Source organism: Rhinopithecus bieti, unplaced genomic scaffold (genome assembly GCF_001698545.2).
Source record: "Rhinopithecus bieti isolate Rb0 unplaced genomic scaffold, ASM169854v2 scaffold_44695, whole genome shotgun sequence".
Lineage (NCBI taxonomy): Eukaryota > Metazoa > Chordata > Mammalia > Primates > Cercopithecidae > Rhinopithecus > Rhinopithecus bieti.
Window position 1 is genome coordinate 322,575 of NW_016818171.1, and position 12,695 is coordinate 335,269.

At 43.1% G+C, this 12,695-nt stretch overlaps 1 protein-coding gene and 1 pseudogene across 1 annotated transcript in view; both read left to right on the forward strand.

Moving 5' to 3' along the window:
* The window catches only part of STAT3 (signal transducer and activator of transcription 3), a 97,582-nt gene that overhangs the window by 10,965 nt on the left and 73,922 nt on the right, over positions 1 to 12,695 (forward strand).
* Positions 7,338 to 8,125, forward strand: LOC108518336 (microtubule-associated proteins 1A/1B light chain 3B pseudogene; annotated as a pseudogene).

The window sequence follows — 12,695 nt, forward strand, 5'->3', positions numbered from 1 at the left end:
GGGGGGGTGGGGGGGGGCAGGAAGAAGCCAGTAGAGCTTGAAAGAGAAAGTAAACCTTCTGGGAAATAAACGGCTTGGCTTCCCTGCTGTGGAGGAGGAGTGCAAATTATTAGGGGGATGTTTGGGTAGTTTTTGTAGAAGCCATTTCTGAAAACTGATGTGGATTAGCAAAGGTAAACCCAATTTAGGAAAACCCTGCCGAATCTGGTGTCAGCCACCTGTTTCCCGCTTTGTTTGACTGATGTGATTAGTTTGTGGTATTCTGACCTCTCATTCTTATTATGAGAGTTGGAAGATTTGAGTGTGAACTTGAGCACCTGCTTCAGTGAAAGCTTCCTAAAATGCATGTTTTTCACATTTTTTTCTCATCTTCATTTTGTTTTGCTTTTTAGCAAACACTTTTTCTGACAGAATCTAAAAGCATTAGACTTTTCTTGTTTTCCCCTTCTCCTCCCACAATGTAATCTTGAAAACCCAGGTGTTAGCTGTGTAATTGTCTCTCCCATAAACCAAATAAAGTGCAATGTCACATTGGGTTAGCATTAAAATAGTCGGCCTTTGAATTTTTTTCTACTTGTGATTTAAACATAATAAATATTTCATCTCAGACTGACTTTCTCTGACACATCAGTTTTGCATTTGGGCCTCTTTTCATCAGTATATTTAGGGAAAGCACATTTATTGAAACATTAACCAAAATAAAACATAATTAGGAGGCCGGGAGTGATGGCTCACACCTGTAATCCCAGCACTTTGGGAGGCCAAGGCGTGTGGATCGCTTGAGGTCAGGAGTTCAAGACTAGCCTTGCCAACAGGGCAAAATCCTGTCTCTACTGAAAATACAAAAAACTAGCTGGGTGTGGTGACACGTACCTGTAATCCCAGCTATTCTGGAGGCTAAAGCACGAGAATCGCTTGAACCTGGGAGGCAGAGGTTGCAGTGAGTCGAGATCTTGCCACTGCACTCCGGCCTGGGCAACAGAGATTCTGTCTCAACCAACCAACCAAAAAACAAAAACAAGCATAATTAGGGTCGTAATGCTTATACATAGGGGTAGGTGGAATAATTGAAGCATTCTGGAGCCAGAAATAATTAATTAAGAATAATCTCTCCGGGTGCAGGGGCTCACGCCTGTAATCCCAGTACTTTGGAAGGCTGAGGCGGGTGGATCACCTGAGGTCAGGAGTTCGAGACCAGCCTGACCAAGCTAGTGAAACCCCATTTCTACTAAAAATACAAAAATTAGCCAGGTGTGGTGGCAGGTGCCTGTAATCCCAGCTACTTGGGAGTCCGAGGCAGGAGAATCACTTGAACCCGGGAAGCGGAGGTTGCAGTGAGAGATTGTGCCATTGCACTCCAGCCTGGGAAATGAGTGAAACTCCGTCTCAAAAAAAAAAAAAAAAAGAAAAAAAGGAATAATTAATACTCATCCTTAATCCCATGTGTTATTTTCCATTTCTGTTCTAATGAATAAATGAATGGTTTGCGTGTGGCTAGAAGCAGTGAGACACTTGAGGGTCCTACTTACTGTATTGAAGAGTCCTAGTTCATAGAACCACCTAAAATTTCTGGTTCTCAAATTGGTGCAGGATTTTGACAGTAGGGGAGGTTGTGTGTGTGATGGGTACAGGGGGTGTATGGGAATCTCTGTACTTTCTACTCAATTTTGCTGTGAACCTAAAACTACTCTAAAAAAGAAAGTTTATTGTCCGGGCACGGTGGCTCACGCCTGTAATCCCAGCACTTTGGGAGGCCGAGGCAGGCGGATCACGAGGTCGGGAGATGGAGACCATCCTGGCTAACACGGTGAAACCCCGTCTCTACTAAAAATACAATAAATTAGCTGGGCGTGGTGGCAGGCACCTGTAGTCCCAGCTACTCGGGAGGCCGAGGCAGGAGAATGGTGTGAACCCAGGAGGTGGAGCTTGGCAGTGAGCTGAGATCGCGCTATTGCCCTCCAGCCTGGGCGGCAGAGCAAGACTCTGTCTCAAAACAACAACAACAACAACAAAAAAATCCTGTTTCTGTAGAAATATCCCAGGTCAGCAGTGCCCCATAGATTCCATGGATGGTTACCCTAAGTTTTCCAATGGGAGTACATACCTCTATACCCAGTGAGAATATTTTCTAAGTAATGGGAATGAGACTGGGACGGAGGGTAGAGAAGATCCATACAGTCTTTGGGTTAAACTTTTTCCCCTTTGCCTAGGAAAGATTAGTGCTAATCTTAACCACAGATTTGTAGTAAGAATGTATCAGTTTTGTCATTCAGTTCTAGACTCCAGTTTTGTTTATTGTAATACCAAAATTTTAGAGTACATTTTCAAACGAATCAGTACAAAAGATACGTAGTAAGTGGAAAATTAGTCTGCACCTTATCCTTGGAACTCTTTCCCAGGGACAGCTAGTTACCTACTATTTATTTTTCCTGAGTTACTTCATGTGTGTGCATGCAAACATGTTATTCTCTGGGTGTTTTCTTCCTTCCATAGATAGCAGCAAATACACCAAACTCTGTATTTTGCTTTTTGTCACTTTATCTTAGAGAATACTTAATGCGAATACATGTATATATACCTCATGTTTAAAAAGTCTACATAGTAAAATTAGCCAGGTGTGGTAGTATGTGCCTGTGATCACAGCTACTCAGGAGGCTGAGGTGGGAGAATCACTTGAACCCTGGAGGCGGAGGTTGCATTGAGCTGAGATTACACCACTGCACTCCAGCCTGGGCGACAGAGCGAGATTCTGTCTCAAAAAAAAAAAAAAAAAAAAAAACCCAAAACTACATAAAACTACATAGTATTATTCTAGGCTATGCGTATCATAAATTTGATTTCCTAGTGATAGGCATAGATGATTCGCCTGGGTGGCAAATTAGAGTTGGCTGTGTCTCAGGAAGAAGCCAACAGGAACCTTATTTTAAGTCAGTTTCCAAAGAATGAATGAATTGCAATGAATATTCTGACATTTGTTTTTGTGCTTATATGAATAAATCTGTACACGTATGTTTTTAATGTTTTAATCATAATGTGTATACTATTTGGAAATGTGGCTTTTTAGTTAACAGAGTGCATGTTTTACCCCATTGCACTTAAACATTAACTTGGGGACAATTAAATGAATCTGTCACTTGGACAGGCACGAATTGTACCCCCCACAAATCCACAAACCCCCAATTTTTTTTTTTTTTTGAGACAGAGTCTCACTGCAAGCTCGGCCTCCTGGGTTCATGCCATTCTCCTGCCTCAGCCTCCCGAGTAGCTGGGACTACAGGCGCCCATCACAACACCCAGCTAATTTGTTGTATTTTTAGTAGAGGCGGGGCTTCACTGTGTTAGCCAGGATGGTCTCCATCTCCTGACCTTGTGATCCGCCCAACTTGGCCTCCCAAAGTGCTGGAATTACAGGTATGAGCGAGCCACCGTGCCCGGCCGTTTGTTTTTTTTTTTTTTTTGAGATGGAGTCTTGCTCTGTTGCCAGGCTGGAGTGCAATGGCATGATCTCTACTCACTGCAACTACCGCCTCCCGGTTTCTTTTTTTTTTTTTTTTTTTTTTTTTGCAGGCGGCAGTCCGCTCTGTACGCCCGGACTGGAGGTGCAGTGGCCAGAATCTCAGCTCACTGCAAGGCTCCGCCTCCGGGTTTACCCGCCATTCTCCTGGCCTCAGCCTCCGAGTAGCTGGGACTACAGGTCCCGCCACCTCGCCCGGGCTTTAGTTTTTGTATTTTTAGTTAGAAGACGGGGTTTCACCGTGTTAGCCAGGATGGTCTCGGATCTCCTGAACCTCGTGATCCGCCCGTCTCGGCCTCCCAGGAGTGCTGGCGATACGAGGCTTGGAAGCCACCGGCGCCCGGCCCGGCCTCCCGGTTTCAAGTGATTCTCCTGCCTCAACCTCCCGAGTAGTTGGGACTAACCGACGTGTGCACCACGCACAGCTAACTTTTTGTATTTTTGGTAGAGATGGTGGGTTTCACCGATGTTGGCCATGGGTGGTCTCCGATCTCTTGACCTCGTGATCCACCCACTTCGGCCTCCCAAAGTGCTGGGATTATAGGTGTGAGGCCACCATGCCCAACCAATCCCCAATTTTTTAAAGGCTTACCTTACTTTGATTATGAACCCCCTTTCCAAGACAGCTGGTTACCTATTATTTATTTTATTCACAGTTGCTTTGTATGTATACATGCAGAACATAGATGCATATACCTTTAATTGCATGCCAAGACACAAAAAACTTTTTCTAAACTCCCTTGACCCCTTTGGGCAAAGTGGGGGGAGGGATATTTGTTTTTTGGTATTGTTCTCATGGATGGGTTGCTTATTGGTGCTTCTATTGAGTTCGTCTATTGCAACAGTGGTTTCCTCTCACCTCTCCCTCCCTCTCTCTCTCCGCCTTCCTTCGTTCCTTTAGAAATGGTGTCTTGCCATATGGCCAGGCTGGTATCAAATACCCAGGCCTCATGCAGTCTTCCCTGCTTAGCCGTCCTTGGTGGGATTACCAGGGATGGAGCCACTCGGCCCAGCCTATTAGCAGCAATTTTCAGTGTAGTCCATAGACTCCTGGGGGTCCTAGATCAAAACTATTTTCATAGATAAGTTATTTGTGTTTGATGGCTGACTTGCCAGTTAAATCAAAGAACACTGATTTCACTTAGGATTGTCCATGATGACAACAGTAAGCAATGTTTAATTTCATGGTTCTCCACCCTCGAGGACTCTCTGAATAATCTGCTAATAAAGAAGTATCACAGTGGTAAGGAAAAGCATGTGGAACTAAGTTAGTGATGTCATACTGGATGCTTTCTTTCCATGAAAAACACCATTCTTACTTGAAAGAATGAAGGCTGGGCATGGTGGGCTCACGCCTGTAATCCCAGCACTTTGGACCGCTGAGGCAGGCGGATCACCAGGGTCAGGAGTTCAAGACCAGCCTGGTCCAACATGGTGAAACCCCATCTCTACTAAAATACCAAAAATTAGCCGTTGTGTGGCGGGCTAGCCCCTGTAATCCCAGCTACTCAGGAGACTGAGGCAGGGAGGAATTGCGGGAACCTGGGAGGTGGAGGTTTGCAAGTGAACGCAATATCATGCCACTGCACTCCAGGCCTAGGCGCAGAGTGAGACTCTGGTCTCAAAAAAAAAAGTGAAAGAGGCCGGGCGCGGTGGCTCAAGCCTGTAATCCCAGGCACCGTTTGGGAGCGCGCGAGACGGGCGGATCACGAGGGTCAGGAGATCGAGACCATCCTGGCTAACACGTGAAACCCCGTCTCTACTAAAAATACAAAAACACTAGACTGGGCGAGGTGGCGGGCGCCTGCTAGTCCCAGCTACTTGGGAGCGGAGGCAGGAGAATTGGCGTAAACCCGGAGGCGGAGGCTTGCCAGTGAGCTGAGATCCGGCCACCGCCCACTCCAGCCTGGGTGACGAGAGCCCAGACTCCGTCTCAAAAAAAAAAAAAAAAAAAAAAAAAACAATAAAAACTAGCCGGTCGAGGTGGCGGGCGCCTGTACTCCCAGCTCCTCGGGAGGCTGAGGCAGGAGAATGGCGTGAACCCGGAGGCAGAGCTTGCAGTGAGCTGAGATGCGGCCACAGTACTCCATCCCGGGCGACAGAGCGAGACTCCGCGTCAAAAAAAAAAAAAAAAAAAGAAAGAAAGAAAGAATGACTGATAAACCAACTGAGATATTGGCAGATATTTTCTCAAAAATGAAAGAAGGGAAGTTGTCTGTTCAGGGAAAGCAACTGACAGTATTTGTTACCAATGATAAAATTTGAGCTTTAGAGTAAAAATCAGAATTTGAGAAAGCTTGTATCCACCACTGTGAGTCTGACAGTTTTCTAATATTAATGAATATAGTTTTTGATGGTGACAAATATAGTGTATAATGAAATGCACCAACATTTGGAAGGTCTGCATATCTCTGAAACAGTGTTTTCCACATGACCGATGCATGATGTTACAGAATCATGCATGTAATCCCAGCACTTTGGGAGGTTGAAGCGGGCTGAGTGCTTGAGCCCAGGAGTTTGATACCAACCTGGGCGACATGGCCAAACCCCATCTCTACAAAAAATACAAAAAATGAGCCAGGTGTGGTGGTGCTCACCTGTAGTCCCAGCTACCTAGGAAGTTGAGGCTGCAGTGAGCCAAAATCATGCTGCTGCACTCCAGCCTTGGTGATAGAGTGAGATTCTGTCTCAAAAAAAAAAAAAAAAAAAAAAAATTCCTCCATTTTTCAACTAGTGTATCTATGTGAAGTCAAATTTTCCTCATGTATTCAACCAAAGCAACATATTACAACAGATTGAATGCAAAAACAGTTACGAGAATCCAGCTGTCTTCTATTAAGCCAGACATTTGAGAGATTTCCTAAACTTTGAACAGTGCTACTCTTTCCACTAACTGTTTTTTGTTTTGAAAAAGAGTTACTTTTTTTTTTTGAAGACAGAATCTCTCTGTTGCCTGTGCTGGAGTTCAGTATTGCCATCTCAACTCCCTGCAGCCTCTGCCTCCCGGGTTCAAGTGATTCTCCTGCCTCAGCCTCCTGAGTATGAAAAAACTAACCTTCTTTTTTTCTTTTTTTTTTTTTGAGATGGAGTCTCGCTCTGTTGCCCAGGCTGGAGTGCAGTGGCACGATCTCAGCGCATCCTCCACCTCCTGGGTTCAAGTGAGTCTCCTGCCTCAGCCTCCTAAGTAACAGGGATTACAGGCGTGAGCCACCGTGTCCGGCCAAAATAGTTACCTTTCATAAAATGTTATTTATGTTAGTATGCAGTAAGTTTATATTTTAATTAATTGATAAATATTTTTAAAATTTCTCATTTTTGGCCAGGCACTGTGGCTCACACTGGTAATCCCAGCCCTTTGAGAGGCTAAGGCAGGAGGATCGCTTGAGGCCAGGAGTTCAAGACCAGCCTCAGCAATATAAGGAGACCCCCATCTCTATAAAAAATACAAAAATTAGCCGGTTATGGTGGCGTGTGCTTATAGTCCCAGCTACTCAGGAGGCTGAGGATTGTTTTGAGCCTGGGAAGTTGAGGCTGCAGTGAGCTGTGATGATGCCACTGCACTCCAGCCGGGGTCACAGAGTGTGACCCTATCTCAAAACAAACAAACAAACAAACAGAAAACCCCTCAATTTTAATGTCTAATACATATAATTTCTAATAGATAACTTCTAATAGATGTAACCTTTGTAAACAAAAGCTTTTTGGAGTCCTCAGTATTTAAAGGTGTAAAGGGGTCCTGAGGCCAGAGGCAGTGGCTCCTGCCTGGAATCTCAGCACTTTGGGAGGTTGAGGACCACTTGAAGGCAGGAGTTTCAGACCAGCCTAGACCACATAGTGAGACCCTATCTCTCTTTAAAAAAAAAAAAAAAATTGGGATTCGCTGCCGCAGCCGCCGCCGCCCCTGCCCCCAGGAGCCGCCGGGACCCTCGTGTCATCGTCGCCGTCGTCGCCGCCGCCGCCCAGATCCCTGCACCATGCTGTCGGAGAAGACCTTCAGGCAGCGCCGCACCTTCCAACAAAGAGAAGATGTCCGACTTATTCGAGAGCAGCATCCAACCAAAATCCCAGTGATAACAGAAGGATACAAGGGTGAGAAGCAGCTTCCTGTCCTGGATAAAACAAAGTTCCTTGTACCTGACCATGTCAACGTGAGTGAGCTCATCAAGATAATTAGAAGGCGCTTACAGCTCAATGCTAATCAAGCCTTCTTCCTTTTGGTGAAGGCCACAGCATGGTCAGCGTCTCCACACCAATCTCAGCGGTGTATGAGAGTGAGAAGGATGAAGATGGATTTCTGTACATGGTCTATGCCTCCCAGGAGACGTTCGGGATGAAATTGTCAGTGTAAAACTAGAAAAATGCATCTATTCTAGAATTTTAAAACTCTTACCAAGGAAAAAAAAGGGATGTTACCAACTGAGATGGATCAGTTCATCTGATCACAGATCATCCAACAGTAGTGTTCCCACCTAGGAGTGTTAGGAAGTTGTGTTTCAAGCAGAAAACTGAGCTCCAAGTGAGCACGTTCAGCTTTGGAAACTGTATTATTTAATGTAGGCTAGCTTGTTTTCAGATTTAAAAAATTTAAAAATAAAATACTTTGCATTCTAAGTTGCCAATAAAAAAAAAAAAGAATGTGTATTTTATTGTAGTAAATGTCAATTAAGCCTATTTGATCTAGTGTGTATTCAAATCTAACATTTCTTTGTTGATTTTCTGTCTGGATGATCTGTCCATTACTGAGAGTGGGGTGTTGAAGTCCTCTGCTGTTATCATATTGCAGTCTATCCCTCCCTTTGGAACTATTAATGTTTGCTTTACATACTTGGGAGCTCTGGTGTTATTTGTACAGATACTTAAAATTATTATATCCTCTTGCTGAATTGAGCATTTTGTCATTATACCATGACCTTTTTTGTCCTTTTTACAGTCTTTGATTTGTAGTCCATTTTTAAATCTAAGTACAGTTATTCCTGCTCTTTTTTGGTTTCCAGTTGTACAGAATATCTTTTTCCAATCCTTCACTTTTATTCTATGTGTGTCTTTATGGGTGAAGTGGGTTTCTTGAAGACAGTGTATAATTAGGTCTTATTTCTTTATCAATTCAGCCACTCTATGCCTTTCTATTGAAGAATTTAGTCCATTTACATTCAACGTTATTATGTATAAGTAATTACTACTGCCATTTTGTTGCTTGTTTTCTGTTTTTTGTTTTTTTTTTAGTTCCTCTCTTCTGTTTTTTTCCTTTCTTACTGTCTTCCTTTGTGGGTAAGTGGTTTACTCTGGTAGTAGGTTTTAATTTCCTGTTATTAATTTTTAGTGAATCTGTTGTAGGTTTTCGCATTGTGGTTACCATGAAGCTTACAAAAAACATCTTATAGTTATAACGAGTTATTTTAAAGAGATTACATCTTAGATGACAAAGAAAATAGCAACAAAGAAAAAAATGAAAAAAACTATACTTTAACTCTATCCCCTCCAAATTTTGACTTTGTCATCTCAAATTACACGTTTTTATATTGCCTATCTCTTAACACATTGCTATTGCTAGTTTTAATAGTTTTGTCTTTTGGGCTCTATACTAGAGTTATGAGAGGATTACATATCCCAATTACAGTATTAGAGTATTCTGGATTTGTCCATGTAGTTAATGTTACCAGTGGGTTTTATATGTTTAAGTGCTTTCTTTTTGCATGTCAATGTTTTGTTTTGTTTTGTTTTGTTTTCACATTGAAGAACTCCCTTTAGCATTTCTTGTAAAACAGGTCAGGTGGTAGTAAATTCTCTCAGAATTTTGTTTGTCCAAGAAAGACTTGATCTCTCCCTCATATTTGAAGAATAACTTTGCTTGACACAGTATTCTTGGATGAGTTTTTTTCTTTCAGCACTTTGAAAATGTCATGCCACTCCCTCCCGGTCTGTATGGTTTCTGTTGAGATGTCTGTTGCCAGATGAATTGGAGCTCCTTTATGTGTTATTTGCTTCTCATCTCTTGCTGCTTTTACCCTTTGAGAGTTTGTCTTTACCCTTTGAGAGTTTGATTATTATATGACTTGGAATAGTCTTATTTTGGTCAACTCTGTTGTTCTCTTACTTTTCAGTATCATGCTATTTGTCTCTTTCTCAAGTTTTAGAAAGTTTTCTGTTATTATTTATTTGAATATGCTTTCTACCCCTTGCTCTTGTTCAACTTCTTCTTGAACATCAATGATTATTAGATTTGGTCTTTTGAGGTAATTTTCTTTGTCTTGCAGGCAATCTTCATTCTTTTCATTCTTTTTTCTTTTTCTCCTCTGACTGTATATTTTCAAATAGCCTGTCTGTGAGCTTGCTGATTCCTTCCTCTGCTTGATCTATTATGTCTTTGAGAGTTTCTAATGCAGGGAATATATTTCTCAGTTCCAATATTTCTTTGATTTTTTTTTAAACTTCAATCTCTTTATTTTAACAAAGAGTTATGAATTCAAGTAATTTATGAATTGCTTTTCTGTGTTATCTTAGAGATCACTGAGTTTCCTTAAAACTGCTATTTTAGGAGGAGGTTCCAAGATGGCCAAATAGGAACAGCTCCAGTCTGCAGCTCCCAGGGTGAGTGACGCAGAAGATGGGTGATTTCTGCATTTCCAACTGAGGTACCAGGTTCATCTCACTGGGGCTTGTCAGACAGTGGGTGCAGCCCATGGAGCAGGGCAGGGCATCACCTCACCAGGGAAGCCCAAGGGGTTGGGGAATTCCCTTTCCTAGCAAAGAGAAGCCGTGACAGATGGTACCCGGAAAATCAGGACACTCCCACCGTAATACTGCGCTTTTCCAGTGGCCTTAGCAAATGGCACACCAGGAGATTATATCCTGCACCTGGCTCAGAGGGTCCCATGTCCACGGAGCCTTGCTCACTGCTAGCACAGCAGTCTGAGATCAAACTGCAAGGTGGCAGCGAGGCTGGGGGAGGGGTGTCCGCCATTGCTTAGGCTTGAGTTGGGAAACAAAGTGGCCAGGAAGTTCGAACTGGGTGGAGCCCACCACAGCTCAAGGAAGCTGGCCTGCCCCTGTAGACTCCACCTCCGGGGGCAGAGCATAGCTCGACAAAAGGCAACAGAAACTTCTGCAGACTTAAACGTCCCTGTCTGACAGCTTTGAAGAGAGTGTTGGTTCTCCCAGCATGGAGTTTGAGATCTGAGAATGGACAGACTGCCTCCTCAAGTGTGTCCCTGACCCCCGAGTAGCCTAACTGGGAGACTGACGGACACCTCATACAGCTGGGTGCCCTTCTGAGACGAAGCTTCCAGAGGAAGGATCAAGTAGCAACATTTGCCATTCTACAATATTTGCTGCCCTGCAGCCTCCGCTGGTGATACCCAGGCAAACAGGTCTGGAGTGGACCTCCAGCAAACTCCAACAGACCTGCAGCTGAGCGTCCTGACTGTTAGAAGGAAAGCAAACAAATGGAAATGACATCCACAACAGAACCTCATTTGTACGTCACCATCATCAAAGACCAAAGGTAGATAAAACCACAAAGATGGGGAGAAACTAGAGCAGAAAAGCTGAAAATTCTAANCTCGGCCTCCCAAAGTGCTAGGATTACAGGCTTGAGCCACCGCGCCCGGCCCCAATTAATATATTTTAAAAATTAATAGACTTTATTATTATTATTATTTTATTTTATTTTTGAGACGGAGTCTAGCTCTGTCACCCAGGCTGAGTGCAGTGGTGTGATGTTGGCTCACTGCAACCTCCACCTCCTGTGTTCAAGTGATTCTCCTGCCTCAGCCTCCCAAGTAGCTGGGATTACAGGCACCCACCCGCCACAACGCCCGGCTAGTTTTTGTATTTTTAGTAGAGACGGGGTTTTATGTTAGCCAGGCTGGTCTCGAACTCTTGACCTCAAGTGATCCGCCCACCACTCCCAAAGTGCTGTGATTATAGGCGTGAGCCACCGCACCCAGCCTAGACTATATTTTAGAGCAGTGTTAGTTTTACAGAAAAATTATGTGGAAAGTACAGAGAGTTTCCATATACCCCTTACTCTCTCCCACAACTTCTGTTATTAACATCTTGCATTAGTGTAGTACATCCCTTACAACTGATGAGCCAACTTGATACATTATTATTAACCAAATTCCTGAGTTTATTTCTATTTCTATTTTATTATTATTTTTTAGAGGTAGGGTCTCACAGTGTTGCACAGGCCAGAATGCAGTGGCGTCATCATAACTTGCTATAGCCTCAAACTCCTGGGCTCAAGCAATCCTCCTGTCTCAGTCTCCCAAAGTGTTGGAATTACAGCTGTGAACCACTCTGGCTGGCCTAAAGTCCATAGTTTACATTACATTTCACTCTGTTGAGCAATCTATGGATTTTGACAAATGTATGATGATGTATATCTGCCAGTACACAATTATATAAAATAGTTTCACTGCTCTAGAAACCCCTGTGCTCTCACCCCCCTCTGCTGAACCACTGGCAACCACTGATCTTTTATACTATCTCCATAGTTTTGTCTTTTCCAGAATATCATATAGTTGGATGTACAGTGTGTAGCTTTTTCAGATTGGCTTCTTTCACTAAATGATATGCATTTCAGGTTTCTTCATGTCTTTTTGTGGCTTGATAGGTTGTTTCTTTTCATTGGTGAGTAATACTCTATTCTATGGATATACCACATGTTGTTTATCAGACATTCACCTGAAGACATTTTGGTTGCTTCCAAGTTTGAGCAGTTATGAATAAAGCTGCTATAAACATTCCAGTGCATGACTTTTCACCTCCTCTGGATAAATATCAAGGAGCGCAATTACTAGATCATATGGTAGGAGTATGTTTAGTTTTGTAAGAAACTATCAAACTATATTCAAAGTGACTATACCATTTTACATTCCCATCAGCAATGAATGAAAGTTCCTGTTACTCCACATCTTCACCAGCATTTAGTGGTGTCAATGTTTTGGATTTTAGCCATTTTAATGGGTGTATAGTGGTATACATATTAAAATTGTTTTTTTTTTTTGGAGACGGAGTTTCTCAGTTTCTCTCTTGTTGCCCAGGCTGGAGTGCAATGGCATGTTCAGAGCTTACAGCAGCCTTTGTCTTCCAGGCTCAAGTGATCCTCCTACCTCAGCTCCACCCCAAGTAGCTGGGACTACAGGCATGTGCCACCACATCTGGCTAATTTTTTGTATTT